This window comes from Podarcis tiliguerta, assembly GCF_965153285.1.
Source record: "Podarcis tiliguerta genome assembly, chromosome: 8".
Classification (NCBI taxonomy): domain Eukaryota; kingdom Metazoa; phylum Chordata; class Lepidosauria; order Squamata; family Lacertidae; genus Podarcis; species Podarcis tiliguerta.
In genome coordinates this window covers 17,002,999-17,029,169 of record NC_139541.1, presented here as the reverse complement: position 1 = coordinate 17,029,169, position 26,171 = coordinate 17,002,999, and the positions used below count along the sequence as shown (strand labels likewise).

The following is a 26,171-nucleotide window of genomic DNA, read 5'->3' as shown; positions in this document are numbered from 1 at the left end:
CCTCATGAGAAGAGAAGACTCCCTGGGAAAGACCCTGATGTTGGGAAAGATGGAGGGCACAAGGAGAAGGGGACGACAGAGGACAAGATGGTTGAATAGTGTTCTCGAAGCTACCAGCATGAGTTTGACCAAACTGCGGGAGGCAGTGGAAGACAGGAGTGCCTGGCCTGCTTTGGTCCATGGGGTCACGAATAGTCGGACACGACTAAACGACTAAACAACAACAACAACAACAACAACAACAACAACAACAACACATTTGTGAATACAGTGGTACCTCGGGTTACATATGCTTCAGGTTACATACGCTTCAGGTTACAGACTCCGCTAACCCAGAAATATTACCTCAGGTTAAGAACTTTGCTTCAGGATGAGAACAGAAATTGTGCAGCTGTGGCGCAGTGACAGCAGGATGTCCCATTAGCTAAAGTGGTGCTTCAGGTTAAGAACAATTTGAGGTTAAGAACGGACTTCCGGAACGAATTAAGTTCTTAACCCAAGGTACCACTTTATATGTGTTATGGACAACTTGCACCCACCACCAACCCCAGCTTGGATATTTTGGTCACATGATGGGGAATTTGTGGCCCTCCAGATGTTGTAGGACTCCAACACCCAACAACAACCCTGGGAGCCAGCATGGCCAGTGGTTGAGGATGATGGGAGTGGCAGTTCAGCAACATCCAGAGGGCCACGCAGTGCCCATCCCTATAAGTGAAAGAGCTAGGAAGAAAAAGCATCCCTGCTGGATCCAAGCAACTGCCCATCAAGTCCAGTGTCATGCTTCTTGAAGGGACGTAGAGACGAAGACAGAAGCCTTGGATAGCATGCCAAGCTGGAGATGGGACAAGAAAACCAACTCAATCAAAATTGTTTTGCTGTCACCACCTTTCTGCCAATAGAGGGCAGTAGCGCATAACACAAAACATTATTTGGGAGAGTGGAGAAGGGGAAACCCTTGAGCACATCCAGGCTCAGAGTGGGTCCTGAAGAATGCTCAACAGGGATTAACTACCCTCTAATATGTTTTAAGCCCCCTTTCCAGACCCCTTCACCAACCATTGCCTTAAGAACAATAACAAGCCCTCAAATACCTTTGCCTTTACAAAAGGTGCTCTCCCCCCACTAAACACTCTACCCCCTGCTTAGCTGAACATATTGCAGACAACAAAGGTCATCTTAGCAGGGCATATTCATGTGCTGTGTGAGGACGAGCTTAGTGTGCAGTGATGTAGGGATGGGGGGTGGGAATGGTTCATATTTTAGAGGCGAACCGCTCTGATTTGCACTTTCTGAAGAAAATAACATGAACCAAGAGACAGCCTTTGAAATTTGCACTTCTCTGAATTTTGCAATGCAATTCTCCAGCAAAGTAACGTGTGCAAAAATGCATGTAGTAGTGAAAATAGCACTATATAAATGTGTAAATGTGCCACTGTGTAAATGTGACTGTAGCAATGGCCAACAACAAATGTGACTTTAAAATATGGCTAGGCAAATTCATGAAGGCTATGGATGGCTACTAGCCATTACAGCTAATTTCTGTCTCCACTGTTGGAGGAAGTCTGCCTTCACATGCCAGTTGTTCTGAATCAAGAGTACTGTTTTGCTCAGGTTTCCCACAGGGGCATCTGCTTGGCCACTGTGAGAAAAGGATGACAGGCCTTTTCACCTGCTCCAGCAGGCTCTTCTTATGCCCTTAAAAATGAGAAATGTGGAGAAACTGAAACTGATAGATCTGCTCATCTCCACCAGCAAGGAGAGGAAAAGATGTCCGTTCATTTAAAGCTTCTGACAGCAAAAATGCATAGTGAAGTCTGTTATGACCATGCATATTTCACTAGTTTTGTCTTGGTCCCTTGTGTTGGAAACAGCCTAGTATCAGGTCAGAGTGGCTGCCCATTTAACTTCAGAAGAACCCGATCAAGCCAAAAGCCCATCTTGTCCATCTAGGTGTAATTTGGGGATTTCACCACATGGGGGAGCTGAATGCAGATCCTTGCCCACTATCACTATGTCTTGTGAGAGTCAATTCACCTGGGGGGGGGAGATGAAGTTGTTTTGTTATTGTCTAGAGTAGGGTAGGGTTAGGGAATTTGCTGACCTCTCTCCATGAATGAATAATTTCACAGCTTTGGGTGTGTTCTCCTTTGCATGTAGTGGTACGCCCAGAACAGAAACTCAGGCAGAATCTCTGTGGGTCGTTGTTATTCTTAAAGCTGATCCATTTACCACACTGGGGCTTGTAATGCACTTTTAGGCTAGAGCCCAGTGTAGTGCAAATGTTAGAGTGTTGGACAAGGGCCTGGGAGGCCATTCTTCAAATTCCCACTCAAGCTGTGAAGTTCCCTGGGTGACCTTGGGCCAGTCACTGTCTCTCACCCTGCCTACTTCACAGGGTTGTTGTGAAGATGAAACGAGCACACCACCTTGAGCTGCTTGGAGGAAAAGGTGGCATAAGCCACTTTGATATCTTTTTTCTTTAAAATATCAAATGGTATAGAAATCAAATAAATAATAAGGTAAATGCGAGAAATAAATAATAAATAAAATGAACTTTGAATCAGTGCTGGTCACTGGCTCTGTACTTTATGATTTTATAATTGTATGACGTTCTAACAATTTTATTGTTAGACTATCACGATTGTTACACGAACATGATTCTTTTTTATAAAATAGAAAACAACAGCTGGCAGTTTAGAACTACAGTGGAACCTCCTATTACAGACAGGATCCGTTCTGGAGGCCTGTTCATAAGACGGAACTGGCGTGAGCTGAAGCGCCGCATCTGCGTGCAGTGCGTTTTAGCGCTTCTGCGCATGCGCGAAGCACGTTTTAGCGCTTCTGTGCATGCGTGAGCGGCGAAACCCAGAAGTAACCCATTCCGGTACTTCCGGGTTGCTGCAGGATGCAAGACAAAAACACGCAACCTGAAACAGACGCAACATGAGGTATGATTGTACTTTTGTTTATAAATACATAAATATCAAATGCTCAATTGCAATCCTATGCTCAGTTACCCAGCACTAGGACCCCCCCCCTCTCTGAACACAGTAAGACTTTATTCATTTGTGGTTTTCTTTTTAATAATTTAGGGTGGAGCCAATGCTTGTCCTGTTCAGAGTAGACCCATTGAAGTTTATGGAAATGTCTAACTTAGGTTCATTTATTTCAAGGGGCCTACGATGAGTAGGACTTAGTTGGAGAAAACCCTTGTCGTTCATCAAAAAAGACCTTCAGGGTGGATCACAGCTTCCTCTGGGTAAATGTGCATGGGAGTCGAGTGCAGTGGAACCTCAGTATACCTGAAGGAGCATCTCCATCGTTCTGCCTGGACACTGAGGTCCAGAGCCAAGGGGCTTCTGGTGATTCCCTCACTGTGAGAAGCCAAGTTACAGGGAACCAGGCAGAGGGCCTTCTCGGTAGTGGCACCCGCCCTGTGGAACACCCTCCCACCAGATGTCAAAGAGAAAAATAACTACCAAACTTTTAGAAGACATCTGAAGGCAGCCCTGTTTAGGGAAGCTTTTAATGTTTAATAAAAAGGTAAAGGTAAAGGTACCCCTGCCCGTACGGGCCAGTCTTGACAGACTCTAGGGTTGTGCGGCCATCTCACTCAAAGAGGCCAAGGGCCAGCGCTGTCCGAAGACACTTCCGGGTCACGTGGCCAGCGTGACATCGCTGCTCTGGCGAGCCAGATCCGCACACGGAAACGCCGTTTACCTTCCCGCTAGTAAGCGGTCCCTATTTATCTACTTGCACCCAGGGGTGCTTTCGAACTGCTAGGTTGGCAGGCGCTGGGACCGAACAGCGGGAGCGCACCCCGCCGCGGGGATTCGAACCGCCGACCTTTCGATCGGCAAGCCCTAGGCGCTGAGGCTTTAACCCACAGCGCCACCCGCTGTATTGTAAAATACATTGTATTACTATTGTATTGTAAAATACAATAGGTTATTGTATTTTAGTGTTTTGTTGGAAGCCGCCCAGAGTGGCTGGGGAAACCCAGCCAGATGGGCGGGGTATAAATAATAAATTATTATTATTATTATTATTATTATTATTATTATTCACCTCCACACCTGGGAACTGCTCTATTGCAGGCCTACTTTTACAGAGAAGTTGCGGTGGGGGTGGGATTGTGGAATTAAAACAGCTCCTGCAGACAACTTTTCCACAGGAGGGGTTCGAGAGACACATCAACTCCATGACTGAACTCTGGGATACAGAGAGGCATCAAAGCTCCGGCCGGAGCTAAGCAGTATTGTCATTTTTCCAGCAGGGGAGGGGAGGCGTGGAAGCCTTGATTTATCGTATTCCCTCCGTACTGAAGCCGGACCATCAATCAGCCCCTTCAGGCTCAATGGGCCGGGGCCCTGCGGGTTCTCTGGCTCCCCAGCTCTCCCGGTGTAGGATCAAAGAGACGGAGGCACCGTTGCCGCGGCGACCCTTGTTGCCGCTTCCTGTTGTTCCAGATGTCTGCCGGTGTATCACCATACAGACCAGCATTGTCCCATATGGAGGCAAAGGGGACTCTTTCACGAACCACCTTGAAGACAGAGTGCTCTCTCGCCACCCCACCTGCTTTTGAAAACTGCTCTTCTGCCTTACAGTTCTGGCAGCTTCTCGCAAACGGACTCCCAGCTAGTTTGAAAGATTACCCACTTCCCAATGGCTTAACAGAACCCGATTTCTCCTTGTTTTCTTTGGCTACAATCTACACCATGCATTTATTTATTTTTGTTTTTATAAGAAGTTGTATACCACGCTTCATCCATAGATCTCAGGGTGGTTCACAGCATAAAAAATACAAGATAAAAATACATAATACATAATAAAACAAGAACAAAACAAACCAAGAACACATCCCCACCCTCAAGCATATTCAAGAGGATATAGGATGTTAGTCTACCAAAGGCCTGATTGAAGAGGAATGCTTTTGTCAGGCGCCTAGAGGTGTATAATGAAGGCGCCAAGCGCACCTCCCCGGGGAGAGCATTCTGGACTGGGGAGCCACTGCAGAAAAGGTCCGTTGGTGTGTTGAAAGGCCTGTTTAAAGGCTGTTTCCTCCTGCGCCACCAAAGAATAGTAGAGACTAGTTTACATCCCACAGAGCTACAATTCTCAGCAGTCTTAGCAAACTACAGCTCCCAGGATTCTTTTGGAGAAGATGTGGGCGTTAAATGCATGGTGAGTGTGCAGCCCTAGGCTCCGAATCACAAAATAACAGTGCCATTCATCCGTTCATTCAATAGAGCACCATAATTGTTTGTGGGACTTTGCAGAGCACAGGAGGCCCAGTACCTGCCCTGAGGAACTTGCAATCTGAAGCCTGACACAGGAGAAAGAGAGGAAAGGGAGGAAAATGGAAGCAGGGCATAAATAGGGAAATCATATGCAGTGAATTACTTTGTGCTTACTTAGGCAGGCAGTAGCCAAATTTAACACAAGGGACCTGGAGGTGTATTGTCTACACTGACTGGCAGCAGGCACCTGGGGTTTCACAGGGGATATTCCTAGTCCTAACTGATTCAGGATCGAACCTGGGACCTTCTGCAAGCAGAGCAGGTGCTCTACCACTGAGCTATGGCCCTATCCCAAGAGAGATCATATACGTGCTGTTAGCCACCACAGCAAAATGGAAACACCCCTTCTTCTAGGTACAGGTTTTTGCCATTACTGTTCTATATCAGGGCTGGTCAACCCCAAAACTTCATTCCTGATGCTGCTTTTATTCCATCCCACACATGAACAGGGTTCTGAGTTCAAAATACACACAAACCCAGGTAACTGACCGGAGTACAGATTATGAATTTCTGACGGCAAGCCCTAGGAGCATAGAGAACTGCCTTATCCTGAATCAGACTGCTGCTCCATATAGCTCAGTATTGTCTGCACTGACTGGCAGCATCTCTCTGAGGTTTCTTTCTCCAGCCTTACCTGGAGATGGCGGGGATTGAACCAAGGACATTTCTGCATGCAGAGCAGCTGCTCTACCACAGATGCTTTATCTAGTCGAAAACAGAGGGAGATTTCTAGCAATACCATTGCAGGTCACTCCTGCCCACTCCGCAAACAGAACAGCGATTCTAAAGGTGAAGCAGACCTAAATCCTTCCCACGGAGGGTAGGACTGGGCTTGGGTGAGGCAGTGGGGAAGCCAGGTGGCTAATTGGCTGTCACACTCAGGGAGTGTGTGATGACCTGGAAAATGGCAGCATTTTGACCTATGACCTCTTGGGACGTGTAAACTATTTCCAGGTCAATAGAGGGGAGGAATGGTGCATGAGTTTTTTTGATTGGAAGGGTAAGAGGAGATGGTCATTTGAGACCAAACGTGCCTTGGTAGCTGTTAACGTGAAACTGGAAGGGCATTTGTTACTGTTGTTCCAATGGATGTATTGTTTTGTTGTGTTTTCCTACGCTGCACTGATTATTTTTTCAATAGGAAAGCAGAATATGAACAACTAAACTAATACTACAATAAATGTATCAGCTATTACTGATTATCAGCATTAGCATCATTAGCCACTGGCTGCTGTAAGTAGAGCTGAAATGAGAGCGCTCACCCCTAATTCATCACTCAGTTGATAGGGCGAGAATCTGAGAAGATGCCTTGATTCTTTTTGGAGAACTAGGTAGGAGACAAATTGCTTAACACTGGAAAGGGCCACAGCTGAGTGGTAGGACACCTGCCCTGCATGCAGAAGGTCCTGTGTTCAATCCCTGGCATTTGCAGGTAGGGCTGGGAGAGTCTCCAGGTGGACACCCTGGAAAGCTGCTGCCTGGGGCTGATGGGAGTTGTAGTCCAAAACATCTGGAGGGTGCCAAGTTGGTGAAAGCTGTTAGGAATTTATATACCAGTTTTATATCAAGGCTGACATTTCCAGAAATTTAGTTTTGTTGACGTGCTGCAGATGTGCTGTGAGCCCTTCTTATGGAACTATCGTTCTTCTTGGGGAAGGGAATGACACCAAAACCAGTATAAACTGGTAGGTGGGTGTTCTGGGGGGGGGGGGAGTGGCATTGGCAGGTGCATTCTGCAACATGTCTACCAATGCAATGACAGCTCCTTAATGGTGTGTTTATGCTGGACTGTCCAGACATCATTCCACTTTCTTAGCTGTTTTGCAATGCCTACCCGACGTCACCACTTTATTGCCGGGGTGGGGGTGGGGGGGCAACTCTCATGCTGAGATGAAAAAGAAACCCAAACATTTTGTGGTTTTGGGTTTTGAGGACATGGGTCTGGGATGTGGGTCAGGGACGTGGGTTCAAGCCTCATTGGGCAAAATATTCCTACAAAAGATGAACCCTCGTGGTCCCTTCCAACTCTACAGTTCTAGGATTTCAGCAGGAATTCACAAGGCACGCACCGAATGGACACGGAGCAGTATGCCCGCCCCCAAGATTTCGCAGGCGCAAAACGGTATGGAAGGTGGGGGTCACCCTTAACCACCCCGATCCCATCATGAGCACAAATCGTCATGAAGGCCTGACGAAAGGGACATGGAGGGGGGGGGGGGGCTGTGCAACAGGAACAATGTATTATTTGCTCATCCACTTTTTCTTGAAGCTTTGGTGTCCTCTCTCATTCCCAATCCCCTCCCCAACACACACACCACCGCGCTCCTCTCTCTTTCCCTCCCTTCTTCTTCAATGAATTTAAGTGTGAGAAAAAATTTTGTCCAGAAAGTAAGGGGGAATGCAACCCACCCTCTCTTTTCCTCGATGCCACCTCCCGATACACTGTTCCAAGCATCGCGCTAATGAGCGTTATTCTTTGCAGATTGCCGGGGGTGTTGGAACCTTTGCCGCTGCGGCGCGGTTAACAATCGGAGCTGTCAGCCTGGCCGAGTCCACGGTTAAAATATCTGAGAGCTTTTGTCGAGGGGATGGGAACTTCAGACTTAACAAATGCGTTGTTATTTTTCTGGGGGGCGCTTTTTTTGGGCCCAGAGGGGAGGAGCGGGGAAGGAATGCACAAGCTGCCCCCACCCTCCCAGTTCATTCCTGGGACCACCTAAAGAAAGAGATTTCTGTGGCACTGCTGGGAAGCTCTGCTCCACAGATTTGGAAAAGACAACAGATTTGGAAAAGGCAGTTGCAAGGTCTTTGGATCCATCTATGTCCACATATATAGCTAGATCTTGTGCAATAAACTATGGAGGTTGGAGCAAATAGCTGGTTTCATCTGACCAGGCCTTTCGCAATATTTTTATTACTTTTGGGTCCCACTCTTCCTCTGATGAGCTCAGGGCAGCGATCCCAGTTTGACGCCCTCAACCATCTAGCGAAGTAGGTTGAGAGACAGCAGCGGGTCAAAGCAGTGCCATTTACAGAATTCTGGGCCAGGGGCAGGCAAGAGGCTTTAAATGATTCCCCCAGTGGACCTGACACCACTGTCCACTGGGTCTTTTTGACTCTGCCCGCTTCAGATAGGGAGAAAGCCTCTCTCTCAGTTTTAGGGGGGGGCATCCCATAACTCGGAATGTTGGAATATTTTTTCAGGACAGACAAAAGAAAGTACCTAATCACACGCAGCACATAGTTAAGCTGTGGGATTTGCTCCCACCAGAACTAGCGATGGCCACCGACCCAGATGGCTTTCAAAGACGACTTGACAAATCCATAGAGGATAAGGCTATTGGCAGCTACTAGTCATGATGGCTCTGCTCTGCTTCTGTAGTCGGAGGGAGCATGCCTCTGAATGCAAGTTGCTGGGGGTCACAAGGGGAAAGCAGGGTGTCGCACTTAGATCCCGCTTGCTTCCCATGGTGGGCGTGTGGTTGGCCACAGTGAGAACAAGATGCTGGCCTTGGTGGGCTTTTGGCCAGACCCAGCAGGGCTCTCCTTAGGCTCTTAATTGTACAGCCAAACACAATCTGCTTCCTGAAACTAAGAGTGAGATGGCAATACCCACCTTACCTTGGTACAGAAGCTGACTGGACTGCAGTTGAATCTCATTTCAACACTGGTGACAGAATAGCATCTTCCAGCACATCTGAGGCACCAGCCCAGATCAGAGCGCACAGAAGAGGCCTTGTGTCAACAGAGGATAATGACCTGAAGCTGTGTTGTACCAAGCCAAATAAATGGTCCATCTAGCTCAGTACTGTCTACACTGACTGGCAGCAGCTTTATAGGGTTTCAGGCAGTGCTGTCTCCCAGTGCTACCTGGAGGTGCCAGGGATTGAACCTAGGATCTTCTGAATACAAGGCAGACATTCTACTTTGAGCAAAGGGTAGGAGGCAGGAATCTGTCAATTTCGTTTTCCTTCTAGTTTTTCTGATCAGTTCTCAACATTTTCAGATCCGTGTGTGTGTGTGTGTGTTTAAAGTCATCAAGAAAATTCGTGGGCATTTAAGTGCAAATTTCTCCTAATATACACGTTTGTATGCAATTTTGCTTATATACACATTTTTGCAAAGTGATTTTCCCTAACATGCATTTTTATATGTTGATTTCACTAACATACACATCTTTAGGCTTACTCTGCCCCAGAATATGCATTTTCATGCTTATTACATGGCTGCAGAACTGCTCTGCAAAATCTGGATAGGTGCAACTGTCAAAGGATGCTGCTGGACGTTTGGGTGTTACTCAGCTTGCAAAAGAGGGATTTGCATGGGGTTAAGACAGATAGTATGAGGTGCCTCCAGATTCCCAGACAGTTCCTGTACCTTTAACCTTTCAGTTACTTCTCTATAGTCCAACATAGCTCAGTTGGTAAAGTATGAGACTCAGGAGCCCCACACTGGGTAAAATATTCCTCCATTGCAGGGAATCCCTCCCAACTCTACACTTCTATGATTCTATCTCTTTGTTCTTTAAAAATGGTACGTCTTATCATCCTGTTTACAACTTCCTCTTCCTCACACTTTTCTCTTGGACCTCAAAATGAGAGGTCATCTTTAACTATCCTCTGAGACAACTAAGGAGCAAGCATGGCTACCATGTTCTTCTCCAAACTAGCTAGACTAGAACAAGAAACTCTTCTATCCATGTTATGTTTTCCCTACAATAAGCAACTTTATTATTTCCTTGCCTACAAGCATCTTGGTACCTGTGATTGCAACAAGTAAAATCTCTCTAACCAAGATTCACTAGCCAAACGCTGCACCTTTTGAAAGGGCTTCAACAGGTATTTGGACCCTGTTATCCCAGTAGATGGCTGTATTTTGGTTCATGCATTATTTCAGAAACTACAAATTAAATGTATCTGAATAAAATTGGTCTCCCAGTCCCTTTCAGGCAGCAAAGTGTCTTAGGTCAGCCAGGGAGAAGACTTGTTTCTGGCTGTGATCATTTGGTCTGCAAGAAGGCTGTGTGCCGGGCTTTGCAAAGCACAATCCTCTGTTTGAAGGGGGTTCAAGTCAAGTCCTCCCTCCTGCCCAAATGAGTCCTAAGAAGAGAGAGCAGCGGGGTCTCAAAGCTGCCCATCAATTGCTCCTGGACAGCAGGCTGAGCAAGCACACAGGTCATCCCTGCATTAGCCCATTAGGAGAAGCACACAACCAGGAACTCAGTGCAAGCACACCCTCTCCCCTCCTGCAGTTTCCACAACTGGTGATCAGAAGTATAATGCCTCTGACCTTGGAGGCATCTGTTCTTATTTTAAGTTATAGTCATTGGGTTGTGCCCGGTGTTGATCCTGCTCAGAGCACACCCACATCAATTAATGGACATGAGTATTTTAGGTCTGTTAATTAGAACTGGTCTACTCCGATTCGGAGTTTGTTGGATGCAAGCAAACCATGGTTTCCAAAAATCGTATCAGTCCATATAACTTAATACAGTGGTACTTCGGGTTACAGACGCTTCAGGTTACAGACTCCGCTAACCCAGAAATAGTACCTTGAGTTAAGAACTTTGCTTCAGGATGAGAACAGAAATTGCGTGGCGGCGGCACAGCGGCAGGCCCCATTAGCTAAAGTGGTACCTCAGGTTAAGAACAGTTTCAGGTTAAGAACGGACCTCCAGAACGAATTAAGTTCTTAACCTGAGGTACCACTGTACATGCAAAAGTTACGCAGGTCTGTGCCCTCTTTTTTTGGGCAACAGGTTTCCTCTTTTGTTTTATGATACTTAAGAGACCACCCTATTGGTCTGATGAAAAAGGCATTACAAGCACACACCGGGAGCTTAGGAAGCTCTTATCAGTTTGCCTGCAAAAAGTCCTTGTGACAATCCATGAGGGATGTGTGTATGGATATTTTTTTCTGGGGGGGGGGGGGAGAACCTGATTTCATCTTCCCTGCTATCTCTGACTCACTGCTTTCCTCCCAAAACATAGTCTCCATCCGGCCCTAGCTGGGTTTAACGCCGCTGCTCCCCCTGCCCCCTCAACATTGTCTTCCACGGCCTTTTACCCTCAACTCCGCCACTCCTCTTCCCTGCTCAGTTTTGTTACTCCAGAAATAAGGGAATCAGTTTTCCACCGTCCTTACATTGAAGGATTAAAAGCCCTCATGACTGAAGCATTAAGTGTTGGAAACAGTGGCTTTTCTATTCTTTCATGCTACCCCTTCTCTCTCTCTTTTTTGGCCTATCTCGGCTAAGACGAAGGCCTCTGTTCACCCTTCAGAAAAGCCCCCTCCTCATTCACGGGGTCTTGAATGAAGTGGCTCTCAATTAAAAGTTTCCCATTGACGCCGCCTGAATGAGACCTTGCTGGGGAATTCATCCCGCTGAATGGGCCCTGGCCTTGGCGAAATCTGAAGGGGCCAATAGATTTCCCACAATATTTGTACATCGTCCATTGTGCCCATTTTTCCCTCCAGTGAACCAGAAACAGTTAACACATCCGCTCCCGGAGGGCTGGGCGCGGATGCTTGTTAAGAGGCCCCGGCCGGTCCCATGAGCCTGTCAGGAGAACCCCCACCCTGCTGGCCCACGTCCCCATACAGAAGAGACTTACAGCCAGTTCTTAGCAGGGGCGGATGATAATAACCACCTGCTTACATGCATTCTGTGCGGAGGCCAAGATTAAGCGCAAACGCCACTGGGTAAGTGGAGGGGCCAGAGGGGAGGTGGGAGGCTGGAGCTACTCTCAGCCGCAAGCCTGCATCTTTGGCCCCTGGAAGTGTTGTTGGAAGTTTTCCCCAGAACCACATTTAAGTTTCCCAAGCTGAACTGGGTTAACCATGATCCCAAATCCTCCACAGAGTGGACCCAAGTCAAAAGGGGTTTCTCTAGTGCGTACAACACCTGCTACGCAGCTTCTTAAAGGTGGTTGGTGTGTGCCTTCTATCAACTTTGGCTGGTGGCCCAATTGTGCCCCTATCTGTACAGCTATTCCCCTAACTTCTGTTGTCTACATTCTCATAACCTCTAAATTAGATTATTGCAATGTGTTATAGGTGGGGCTGTCTTTGAAGATGGTTTGGAAACTTCAGCTGATGCACGATTCAGTGGCCAGGTTGCTCACCAGGCCAAGACAGTCTGGTCACATAATACCAATCCTGGCCTGACTGCCCTGACTGCTAATCAGCCTCTGAGTCCAATTCCAAATGCTGGTTTTGAGGTATATAAAGCCTTATGCAGCTGAGGACCTCAAGGAGCGCTTCTCCCCATATGAAGCAACCTGGAACCTGTGATTTGAGACCCTTCTCCATGTATCGTCTCCACAGGAGGTCTGGAGGGTGGAAATGAGCAAACACTTTCTCTGTGGTGACTCCCCATTTGCATCCCTGCCAACATTTTCCCAATGAAAATAGGGACATCCTGTTGAAAAGCAGGACAGTCTGGGATCAAATCAGAAACCAGGGCAGCTTAATTCTGGGACTATACCTGGAATATCAGGACAACTGGAGCATATGCATTTGTGGAATACTCTTCCCAAGGAGGTTTTCCTGTTGCCATATTTGTCTAATTGTAGTTCCCAGGTAAAAAGTTTCCTTTTTATCCACCCTTAGTTTGAAGAATTTTAAAGTATTTGTGGTTTCTTTTGATGCAGTAGGATTTGCAAGACCTGCCTTTTATTTATATAAATATGGAGTTTGGTGTTGTTTTTTAAAAAGGGGTTTTATTGAAATTGGTTTAAGTAATTCCACTGTGCTTGTAAGTCACTTTGAGACATTTTTATAAGTAAAGTGACGACAACAACAACAACAACAACAACAACAACAACAACATTGTGTGTGCCCATATTGCAGTGGTAGGTTCAACCCCCTCTATCTCCATTTAGGTGATGGCAAAAGACATTGTCCTGAAACCCTGGGGAGCTGCTGTCATTCAGAGAAGACAGTACTGAGCTAGATGGATCAAACAATCTGCCCTGGTATAAGGCATCTTCACATGTGTGACTGCGTCCACACTGTAGCTTTAAAGCACATTTGAGAGACATTGTTTTCCTCAAATAACTTTGGGACACTCTATTCATCATGGGGTTACAATTATCAGCAGCCCTTAACAAACTGCAGTGCCCAGAATTCTTTGGAGGGAAAGAAAGTGCCTCAGATGTGCATCAAATGTTTAGTGTGTAGACAGCTATTGCCTCAACGCAGGGCTTGCAGCAGCCTTAATCCCTAGCCTCACCTATGCTCTGTATCTACTGCATGATTGGCAGATTGAGTTTTGTGCTTCGAGGGTGCCCTCTAGGCTGCACTGCCATCATGGTCAGCTGACCTCAGTGGCCAATCCCTGCTGACCAGGCCCTATAAAGCCACAGTCTAACATATCCATCATTAATTTTGAGAGTGCCCATGTGCTTGGGATGCCCTTCTCCCCTGCCTGTTCCTGTTTACATAGGAAATAAAAGCAGACCAAACAGCATGAAAACCTCCCTTGCAGGATCATCCTTGAGGCTTTTATGATTGAGCCAGGCATTTTTTTCCTGCCAGTGCAATTTCCCACATGGGCGTACCAAGTGTCAATCAAGACACCCTCAAGGGTGAGCCATCACTGACTTGGCCCACTCAAGAAGTAAGATCCAATTGCTAGACCAGTCAGGTTCTGTACAAAGAACAAGGAGGAGATGAGACTTTGTCCTTTGCCTCAGGCTGCAAAATGACTTGGGCTGACTCTGGGTTTCTGACTCCTGCTTCTTCATCGATGGCAGAGTTATGTTCTGGTCTGATGCAGGAACCCACACGGCACATGACAAGGCTAGCTGAAGGTTGCTGAACCATGGGGAGCTCTGAGTGAGCAGCGTGCTCCAAGAAAAGTTGGGAGCAGACTGAGGCCTCTTGCATCTGTCTCCAGACAACCTTCTCCAGCTCCATTCCCTTGAGAGAACTTCAGAGCCTTAAAAAGCCAGCTGTGTGGCCTGAAGATGGGCACACCTCCTCAGTTCAATAGCCTCCTTCCTGGTGTGCTCCTGGAACTTCTGCACTGGTGATGTTTGGTGAGAGGCATCCTGTTCTTCAGGCTCAGGGGAAGGTGACTGAGAGGGTCCAGGCTCTGGCCATATAGGCCCTGGTGGTCTGGGAGGTTCTGCCAGGAGTTCTTGTCCAAACATCTCAGGCTCACTGGCCTCCCTGTCTTCTGTAGTCAGCTCTGAGCCCTGGCCCAGATCTGGCTCCCCTGCAATCTCCAACTCTTGTGTCCAGATCACTGCTGGGTACAGGGGTCATGACAAGCAGCAGCAGAAAGACTGGACAAAGTAGCTCCTGACATCATGAAATCTGCCCGTCCCCTCAGCTTATCTAGTGTGTCTGAGCTGAACAACAGTCTTCTCTCACTACACTGGAACTCAAGGACATCCAGTGAAGATGAATGAAGATGAAATGAAGCTGGAAGATTCAGGACAGACAAAAGGAGGTACTTACCCACACAACGTGTAGTTAAACTATGGAATTCACTGCCACAATATGTAATGGAGGATAAAGCTGGCAATGGCTGCTGGACACAATGCTGTATTCTCCCTCCACTGGCAGAGGCAATCTGCCTCTTAATACTAGGATGCTGGAAATCACAAGGGAATGTTATTGTGCTCCGGTCCTGGTTTTGACATTCCCAGAGGCATCAGATTGTGAGAACAGGAAGCTGGAGTAGATGGGATTTTGGCCTTATCCAACAGGGTTCTCCTTAATGTTTTTAGGTAACCTGGAGGCTATGGGGGTAAGCTAGTAGCCAAGAATGAACCTGGGAGGCAGGTTTGTGGAGCAATCCAGAAATCAGGAACATGTTAGAGCTCAATACGACTAACAAAATGAATTTCAATAGGGACAAATGTAAGGTTCTAGGCAGGAATAGCCAGCTACACAATTATAAGATGGGGGACATCAGGCTTGCCAGTAGTACATGTGAAAAATATCTAGATGTCTTAGTAGAGCACAAGCTTAACATGGGTCAAGAGTGTGATGCAGCAGCAAAAAGAGTGAATGCTATTATACGCTGCATCATCAGAAGTATAGTGTCCCAATTAAGGGAAGTAATAGTACCTCTCTATTCTGACTTGGTCAGATCACACTGTGTCCAGTTCTGGGCACAAAAATTTTGGAAGGATATTGATAAGTTGGAATGTGTGCAGAGAAGGGCGACCAAGATGATCAAGGGTCTGGAAACCAAGCCTTATGAGAAATGGTTGAGAGAGCTGGATATGTTTAGCCAAGAGAAGACCAAGAGGAGATATGATAGCCATCTTCAAATATCAAGATGGCTGTCACATGGAAGTTGGAGCAGTGCCTTCTCACCAGCCCTGCTCCATGCTGTCAACATGGGTTTTGCCTGACTAAAATGACCAATAGATGATGTCTATTGCTTGTCTAGATGGAGGAAGGAGCAGAGTATGTATTTGAGTGTATGTGCTGCATGGCTGGAATGTAACCTACTGTAACAAAGGTGAGAGCTGCATCCATTGCTCCACCCACTTCTGCCTGCAGCCCCACCCAGAAGATCGTGCAAGAGGGAATGCGGCCCTCAGGGTGGAAAAGGTTATCCACTCCGGCTCTGAAAGATGAAAGAAAGTTTTGTTCTGGTTTTGAACCGGGTTTACAGAACTCATAGTTGCCAATTCTTCCCTGGCAAAAGAAAAGAAAAAAGTCTGCTGAATTTCTGTTTGCCCACCCCGCTTGCTTCCACTTCTGGTGTTCCCTTCCGTGGCACTGTTTGGCCTCTTTCTTATTCTGTTGAGTTATGCCCAGCTAAGCCTTCCATAAACACCTCCGAGGTTCATCTTCTTCTGAGGGACAAAAGCGAAAAGCATGTCCTGGCCAAAGAGAGGTTGTTTTCGCAAACCTCCGAGGTCAGGGCTGACATTTGTCGTTCCAAAATTGGACAGAAGGGTGGGGACCCCCATCACTCACGGAGCTGAGTTTCACTGGAGCACCCCATCTGAGCCTTTTGTTTCTCCTTTTGGGAAGACACAATAGGTTAGGTCCTGACCCCTGTTGTCGCTGCAAACTCTACCTCTTTTCTTCCCTTTTGAACGTGGACAACGGGAAAGTCTGTCAAAAGGTGGAGCGCGTGACCCCCCCAACCCATGGACAATAAGGTAGGTCACTGACCTCAACACGGTACACACAGTTGGCTCTTTGTTTCTAGGTCATGCCAAAGTCCTCTGTGGGTGGGTGCTTCTGGATGGAAAAAAAGGCAGAGGGGACACTCTCTTTAGAAAGGTTTGGCTTTCTGCTTTAGTCCCCTCTTGATAAAGACAAGGCATGGTTTACAAGGCAAGAGGCCTGTCGCCAGCATGCTGGCAAGACCTATTTGGAAGGCTGTGCAACATCTGGAAACCACATTGGGGAGATATAAATGGGGGTGGGGGAGGAGAGAGAGGGGTTTGAGGCTAGGGATGGAGAACGCCGTCCGTTTCAATTTCTCGTTTTACCAGTCTTAAGTTCAGTTCTCTACATATACACATCCGTTTGCGTTTTCTAAAATAAGTCTTTGTGAAAATTCGTCACCATACACACATTTTTGCAGGCAGTTTCCCCTAATATAATGCATTTTATATGTTCTTTTTTACGCACACTTTCCCTTAATATACACATTTCTGGCCCCATTATTTGGTTGGAGAACAGCAGCACAAATGTGGAAGAGTGAATTTCTCATGAAAACTGCATTTCTATTTGCACATTGTCTCAGGAAGTGTGAATTAGGTAGGTTTGTATTAAAATCCTAACTGAAACAAATTTCTCCTCCCTCCTGAGCCCAGATACATCTGTTCAAACTGTGGAAGAATCCCACAGCAATATCATTCCTAAGATACTTCCAATCTCTGGCTATTTCCACGAAAGATTCAATCACATACCAGTAGATTCAGGTTACCCAGTAATCACTGATTGGGAGGTCTTGCGCAACAAGCCCACAAACTCCCAAATACTGAACTTTCTTATGTGCAAGTGATAGAGAAACACACTGGGAAGTATGAAAGAGACCCTGCAGTAGCTGCTGCTGCTTCTTCTTCTTCTTCTTCTTCTTCTTCTTGCTTTCATAATACTGTATTTTGTGTTTATGATGCCATCAAGGTGGTCTCACATGTGATCCTGCTTTCAGTACTGTATGTGCCTGCAAAAGTTTCAGGGCAGTCACGGTGCTACATTTCCAATCAGTAACTTCCAGTTGAATCCCCATATATATACAGTGGTAGCTCTGGTTACGTACTTAATTCGTTCTGGAGGTCTGTTCTTAACCTGAAACTGTTCTTAACCTGAAGCGCCACATTAGCTAATGTGGCCTCCCAGTGCTGTTGCGCCGCCGCCACCATGCGATTTCTGTTCTCATCCTGAAGCAAAGTTCTTAACCCAAGGTACTATTTCTGAGTTAGCAGAGTCTGTAACCTGAAGCGTATGTAACCTGAAGCGCATGTAACCAGAGGTACCACTGTATTTTTTTAACCCATGAAGGTTCTGGTCCTTGTCCCGCTTTTGTTGCTCTGTAGCCCCTTTGGACAGGAATAGCACGGTGGCATTGGGCAAGCATCTAAAGCAAGTTATTCCACTGCTTATGCACCATTATCGTGTCAATAACATGTCAAATCAAGAAGAGTATGTCATCATGGCCAGAGGCCCATCTAGTCCAGCATCCTGTTCTCAAAGTATCCAAACTGAAGGCTCCAGAAATGCCACGAACAGGGCTTGAGGTCAATGGCAACTCTCCCCACTTGTGATTTCCAGCAGCTGGTACAGAGGCATTCTGTCTCCAACACCAGCAACCCCACTAGAGGGGGACAATTAGAAGCAATTCCTTTAAAAAGGGGGGGGGGGAGGAGGAGGAGAAAATGCCCTGTATTTCTCTACATTCCTAGCTCTGCCCCTTTACTGCTGGGCTCTGCTCCAAAGTCCACCCCACATATCAGATTTTTCACTTTCTGGAGTTGGCAAGCCAGCAACATCACCCAGCCTCACCTAATTACATCACTGTAGAGGCCACACCTAGAGACTCTGGCAAGCTCCCCAATTGCTGCATCTTCAGATTAGGTGGGTATGAGACCTCATAGAGAGACAATTCCAGCTCAGGGTTGTTGCCTTCAGAGAAAGATTTTTTTTTTTGGGGGGGAGGCGTTTTTTCTACCTGCAGAGGACACATCTCAGGCCTCATGCTGCGACTGCACCCATGCAGCCTCCTGAGGTTCTCTGAGATGCCCCATTGCACTATCTAGAACAGAGTTTCCCAACCTTGGGTCTCCAGCTGTTATTGGACTACAGTTCCCATCATCCCTGACCACTGGTCCTGCTAGCTAGGGATGATGGGAGTTGTAGTCCAAAACCAGCTAGAGACCCAAGGTTGGGAAACCCTGATCTGGAATAATGGTTGATGCTGCCACTTGGTCACACTGCCTTGGCGAAAGAGCCCTGGGCTGGGCTGGTGTCAACATCTGGCATCCTTGAGCAGCCGATGGGGCCTCAGAAACTTGGCAGGGCCAACAGTGGGACAGGAAGATAGGAAGCTGCCTGGTACTGTGTCGGGCAACTGATCCATCTAGCTCAGCATGGGCTATGCTGACTAAGAGAAGCCCCCCAGTGTTTCAGGCAGAGGACATTCCCAGTCCTACCTGGAGATGCTGGAGACTAAATCTGGGGCCTTGTGCATGTGCTCTTATCACTGAGCCTTCAATGGTGTAGAATAATGATAATCTAGCTCAGTGTTGTCTACACTGACCGGTGGGCAGGGGTCTATTCCAGCCCTACATGGAGGGATTGAACCTGGGACTATCTGTATGAAAAGCAGGAGCTCTGACACTAAGCCATGTCCCTTTCTAAAAGCCTCAAGAACAGGTTGTAGGGCTCCGTTCTAGGGGTGGGGGAGGATCCTGGCTCAAAATATACCCCCCCACACACACCACAACTGCTTTGAGCTGCTTTGCCTCAAAGCCTCACTTGGTGCCCTTAGATCTCCTCATCAAATTCGAAACCAGGGGAGGGAATTCCTTATGAGAATTGCAACTCGGAGCAACCCCCCTCCCTCCTAAATCTCAGCCTCGCCCTGGGCAGCCCTATAAGTCACTCCGGCAGCTGCGAAGAAACCCAACCTTGCTATGTTCCACTGTCATAAAAACACAATAGCATTTGGCTGTCCGAGAAGGGCAAACCTTAACCCACCCTGGCTCCCCTGAGGTTATAAAAAGGGGGTGGGTTGTTGTTGTTGTGTTTTTTTTTAAAAAAGCCTCCAGTCCTCATTGTGTTCCCCACACTGCAGTTTCCCGGGAAACAGGCCCAGTCCAGGCATGCTTCCTGCTGTGGTCCTTGGCAAGATACAGTATTGAAGGCGGCTGCTTCTCTTCTGTTTCCAGCTGCCTCCCATGTGCTCCCAACAGGGCTGGAGAGGTGGAGGTGGAACTGACACCATCTGGAATCTCCCCCCACCCCACGGCAAAGGGCTTCCAGAATATATGACCTGATACATTCAGCAGCTGATGAAGAGAGGCAGGAGGAGAGGATATAGGGATACCCACTGCACACACATGACATTGTAGCATCCTCAGTTGCTGCTGCAGCAAGAGGTTGTACAGTCACATCTCCATACCATATGCTTAAAGAACATGGCTCCCTCTGCTGCAAGAATTGTGAGAACTGTAGTTTACTTCTCACAAAGCAGCACCTTTATCAAACTAAGAACATAATAGCCTCCTGGATCTTATGTTCATACGCAAGCAGAGAGTTTTCTTTTGCACTCAGGTCCTCCTTAGGAGCTTCCTGGGAGGCATCTGGTTGACCACAGTCAGAACTGTAAAGGATGCTGGCTCTTTTTACAATCTTATGCGATTTCTGAACACTCATACACTTATGAACTCCATGCAAGTAGAAAACTAGCACAGCAGGGAAATGTTTTTTCCTTGGGTGCTGATTTTCTACTGACAGCGGGGGGGGGGGGTTAACATTCGAAAAATGGTCATCTGACACCTGTAGCCTGAAGCACGATATATAGGATTCTACCAAGCTCTCAGGACCACCACACAGCCTTTTAAAGACCCAGCTCCTTTTGTACAAATTAACTTACTTGCCTTTGTTTTTTGGGGGGCTGGGGCTGTTCCCAAGTCACCCAGCTGGGCACTTTAAAAGCTGAGGAGTCATTTAGCAGAGGAGGCATCAGCTAAGCAGCTTTGTCCGGCTTTCCGACGGGTGCCGCCTGCCCGCTTTTCCTCCTCCGAAAACACCCTTCCAGCAGCTCTCAGACCAGATGCTCTCTTTGTCATTTTTTTCTCACCCTTTGTTGCTTTGCAGAAGATTTATGGCCTCTGGACTGTGTTTTTTATTTTATTTTTTGCAACAGCACGTGCTAATTTGGCCCCAACGGGTCAAGCTGATCTGACTCGCCCAACTGCACCATAGACATGTTATTGCTCCAAATCTTTCTAGCCTCCAGATGACCAGGTCACAACAGCTTAAAAGCACTTGCAGTTTAATGAACTCAAGATTTATTCAAGTTTCTCTGGAGGTGACCTGAGAACACTGAGGGTTCTGTACAGGGGGCTGATGGCAGGATGTGCAAGCTCTATCCCTTTTGCAGTCGTTTTAACCGGTTGTCATAGCAAACAGAATCAAGGCTGGCCAGAAGTGTTGTGCTGTTGGTGAGAAATCCCAAGCTTAAGACCTCTCTGCCCTCCCCCTTCACCCCTGACCAGGCTGGTTGGGACTGATGGTAGTAGCAGCAGCAGCTCAATAAAATCTGGAAGTCTCTGTTCAGCATGGCTGATATAGAACCCAGGAAGACACCTTTACCAGGCAGGCTAATTTGCCTATTAGTGGCTATCTAAGGAACTATCTTTCCAAGGGAATGTTGAAAACCACCTTATACTGCATCAGACTCTAGCCTCTGTAACTCAGTATTGTCTGCACTGATCACCAGCAGCACTCAAGGGTTAAGAACGTTAAGAAGAGCCCTGCTGAATCAGTCCAAAGGCCCACCTCGTCCAGCATCCCATTCTTGCAGTGACCAACCAGATGCCTATGGGAAGCCTGCAAACAGGACCCGAGAGCAACAGCAGCTCTCCCCACCTGCAGTTCTCGAAAACTGGCATGTTGTTTTCTGGAACATATACATTTTATGGAAATTTTGTCCCAATGTATACATTTTTGTACACATCGCTTGGCTGGAGATCTGCATTCCAAAATCCAAAGAAGTGCAACTTTTGAAAAACTCTGGGGTTGTGGTGCTCATCTCGCTTTATTGGCCAAGGGAGCCGGTGTACAGCTCCCTCCAGGTCATGTAGCCAACATGACTAAGCTGCTTCTGGCGAAGCAGAGCAGCGAACGGAAACGCCGTTTACCTTCCCGCCAGAGCGGTACCTATTTATCTACTTGCACTTTGACGTGCTTTCGAACTGCTAGATTGGCAGGAGCAGGGACCGAGCAACGGGAGCTCACCCCGTCACGGGGATTCGAACCACTGACCTTCTGATCGGCAAGCCCTAGGCTCTGTGGTTTAACCCAAAGCACCACCCGCGTCCCACAATACCAAAGAGATATCCATAAAAAGAGATTTCTCTGAATCTCGAGACTCTCCCCCCATCCCCTCCATGAGTCCTATTGCCAACATTTCCAACTGCATATTATTTCATAGTCTATATTTTGTATCTACCCGTATTGTCCATGGTATTTGTTACATTACAAGTGAGGTTAAAACCCTGCTAATGTTTTCAACTGCTTACAGTGGTCTCCTAACTAAATTATAATTTTTTCACATTCTTTCTTAAACTTTCTTAAACTTTTTGTCTCAGAAACCAAGAAGACAAAGAAGTGCGACTTTTGAAGGATGGATGTTTCAAGTTCTCCTCTTGTTTAGATTTGCATTGAAAGGCAAATTGAATCAAATTTCTCCCACACCCCTACCTACAAGGGGAAGTGAGCCACTCTGAATGCTTTGTGGAAGGAAACCTCTATGGGACACTCTGGTTGTGGGATCCCCACCATCAATACCACTGCACCCACAAAACACACACACACTCCTGGGCATCCATTATTGGGGGAGATTCAGGACTGATAAAAGGAAGCACCTCTCATGCAGTTCAACTATGGAACTCACTCCCACAGGAGACAGGGATGGCCATCGGCTTGGATGGCTCCCAAAGAGGATTAGAAAGCTTAGGGAAGTATATTAAAAAACCAGAAGCATTTTTACTGGGCATTGTAGGGGAGGACATTAACAGACAGGATTGTAAACAGTTTTTATATGCAATAACAGCTGCAAGAATATTACTGGCACAGAAATGGAAACAAGAAGAATTACCGACAAAAGAAGAGTGGCAAATGAAATTAATGGACTATGCAGAATTAGACAAATTAACATGAAGGATTCGAAACCTGTGGGCCCAGAGATTCTTAGAAGACTGGAGTAAATATTTGAAAAGCAATTGTAATAAACAGATTACGCTAGTAGGACTGCAAGAAGTTCTGTAAGGAGGACTATGTGAAATATTGCAAAGGAGATTATGAAGAGAATTATTAGTGATAATTAAAAGTAATAGAGAAATTAAGAAATGCAGAATAAGTGATAAAGAACAGAAAATCTTCAGAGGTTGTTGATGGAAGTCTAAAATATTGTATAAGATAAGAATTTATGTTAAATGATTGTTGGAAATGATATATTAAAAATCTAATAAAAATGTATTTAAAAAAGAAGAAGAAAATTTATGGAAGTAAATTCTACTGATGGCTACTAGCCACTATGACTATGCTCTGCCTCCACAGTTGGGAGGCAGCAATACTTCTGAATACCGGTTCCTGGAAACGGATAAGAAAAGGTTGTGCTCAGGTCCTGCTTGCAGGTTAGCCACTGCGAGAACAGAATATAGGGCTAGATGGGTCAATGGCTTGATGTTAAGCTTATTCCGAGTCCCGTGGTACAAAAGAGGTAAAGAATATGACTCACTGGCCCGGTGGGAGTTGGGATGTCAACAGATAGAAAGCTGGGAAGTAGGGGTGGGGGTGGGGCTGTAGGAGAGGCTCAGACTGGCAGCGAGATCAATGAAAAGGCTTTTGGACATGCCCCATTGATGCCATACCATCCTGTCCCCATCTGTCACCCTCTCTCCTCCCTCAACCCATGAATGGGCACTAGGGGGGGGGTGTGCATCACAAAAGAAGAGGTTCCAATTATGTTGTCATTTTCCCTCCCCACTTGCAAGATCCATCAAGTGGGGACAGGGACCGTTCCGTGCCATGCCCAGCTTTTCTCAGGGTACCTCGGGACATGTAAGCTGCCTACTTAAAGCAGCGGGACCAGTCCAATTACGGGAAAGACAAAAGGGGAGGAGGAGCCTTGCAAGCCCTGTGTTAATTGAAGTGGGGTTTCGCGCTAATGAGGATTGAGTACAAGGAAGCGTGGGGTGGGGGGGATGTTAGGGAGCCATTGAGGGCTTGTTCCCCCCCTCCCCGCCCAAGGATCTCTCAGCACTTCCCATTCCCCGCAGCCTCTGCTTCAGATTTTGACAAAGCCCCTTCCAAGCAAGAGGCCGAACGGTTGGTTGGCGTGCCAAGTGAAATTCCGGAGAAGAAAGCTGACCACTGTGCTAACACAAGGGCTTCTGTTTAGAACACAGGATGCTCACTGCCTTATACTGAGTCAGACCCTTGGTCCGTCTAGCTCAGTAACACCTACACTGGCCGGCAGCAGCTCTCCAGGATATCAGAAGGGGGTCTCCCTCCCACCCCTACCTGGAAATGCTGGGCTGGGGATTGAACCTGGGGTCTTTTGCATGAGCACTGAGCTATGGCCCTTCCCTAAAGCACTGGGTGGGAAGCCAGTTGACAATCTTCCATGTAGGTTACAGCAGAGGTAATGTGCTTAAAGCACTTTCCGTGCAGCAAAGTTCTGTGTGCCCGATGCAATGCTATCTTTCGCCAGTAGGGGGAACAGTTGTATCAGGTTGGCTGAGAGTATGAGAGTTTGTCTTTTAAGGGAAATTATCGTGGAAAGCAGAGTGTGGCGGCGGGGTGGGGGGAAGGGAAAAGGGAGAAAGATCATGTGTTTTTAATTCTATGTGAACATTTAAAACTGATCAAAGCTAGGATGGAAGCTGAGTTTTAGCTTCATTTAATTTCTGTCCATGCTTTCCCCCGCTGCGCAAAGCATCTTACAATCAGGAAAGTTATTCATGGTCATGTAGACAATCATACTCACTCAGCCTTCGGTGCTGGTTCATGCAAAACGGCACATTCACATGAGGGGTGTCCATCCACAAGCCCACCTGAGCACGACTAAGGGGAGGCAGAATGCATTAGATCATTGCACTGTAAAGATTTTCTATCTATCTATCTATCTATCTATCTATCTATCTATCTATTTATTTATTTATTTGGGCTTTGCTTTTTATTTTATTATTATTTTTAAAAAAACTGTTAAATCTCAAAGATATGCAGTAGTTACAAGAAGTTATTAAATACACACATGCAATACCTTTTGATATGCATATATTAATACTTCCCCACCTAGAAAAGCTATTATACCCATCAACAGTTATGTTATATTTATTCCACATAAATTCAGTTAAGGGATTCCACTTATCTTTAAACTTTTCTCTCTCTCTAGCCCATCATTGCTCACTCTAATCCATTCTGGAGGTTTATACTTCATTGCTACTTTACCATTTTCCCCCTTAACCCTTTTAAAACAGATTTGGGGTTTTTTCAATGTCAAAATTCCAGCTTTGCCAAAGTGGTCATTTGCTACTGTGCCCACCAGGGGGCAGGATGACATAAACAAGGATAGATTGTTACCTGCATCCTGTGACCGGCTGGTTCGATTGAATAATTCTAGCCCATTTTACAACTCAGAAAATTGCCAACATGTGAAATTCCACCCAACCATTACTCTCTCTTCTTTGTTTTGATACTGCTTCCTCAGCCAGATATTGGCTGTGTACACACCATACATTTAAAGCACATCCCCCCTCCTCCAAGAATTCTAACTAACAGGGAAGAATTTAACTAACAGGGAAGATTAGATATCTACGAGACCAAAAGTTCATCGAGGACTGGGGAAAATTTGTAGATTATCTGGAATGTATATGTGATGAAAGAATAACGCTAGTGGCATTTCAAGAAGCTCTGTGAAAGTTTGAGGAGTATTGTAAAAAAGAAAATAAGATTGGAACGGTATATTAAAAGGCAATATTAAATTTAGGAAATGCGAAACTAAAGAAAAATTAAATATGGATGATTGACAGAGAAGGAAGTACAAAAGAGAAAATTTGTGAAAAACTTTGATATGGTATTACATGTCTGTTTGTATTGAAAATTAATAAAAATTATTACAAAAAAAGAATTCTGGGAACTTTAGTATGTTAAGGGTGCTGGGAACTGTAGCTCTGAGGCTCAAACTACAGTTCCCAGGATTCATTGGGGGGGTCATGTGCTCTAAATGTATGGTCTGTACACAACCTTCTTTGCTGAGCCACTTCCAATAGCCTGCAGCTGCTGTTGTTCAAGTTAGGTCTGATGTGAGCTTTCTCCACCCCATCGCTTTGATTTTTTCTCCTGCTCCCATATTCCCTCAACCCTCTGCTCAGGTTTCCCTCTGGGCTTCTATCACTTCCCATGTCAATGCCTATACAGCAGGGGTGAGGAAACTTTGGCCCTCTAGATGTTGCCAAACCGCAACTCCCATCGGCACTAACAAGCCTTGCCAATATTAAAACTATGGTACACTTTCTCTCCAGCCACCATGCCTCTGCTCTGACTACCTATTTCTTAGGCTCTCAGTCTTCTGGAATCCTCTTTCTAAGCAGACTTTCAACCTTCCTTCTCCCCCAAGCAGCCCCACTGTCCAGTTCTGTAGGCACCTGAGTG

At 46.5% G+C, this 26,171-nt stretch overlaps 1 long non-coding RNA gene across 1 annotated transcript in view; it reads right to left on the bottom strand.

Annotated features, from left to right (window-relative positions):
* The window catches only part of LOC310684013, a 127,723-nt gene that overhangs the window by 15,592 nt on the left and 85,960 nt on the right, over positions 1-26,171 (bottom strand). The window contains exons 2-3 of the long non-coding RNA XR_014514652.1: positions 24,505-24,581; positions 16,449-16,517 (exon numbers count right to left, since the gene is read on the bottom strand). This is a non-coding gene — a long non-coding RNA (uncharacterized lncRNA). The remainder of the gene's footprint in view (positions 1-16,448; positions 16,518-24,504; positions 24,582-26,171) is intronic.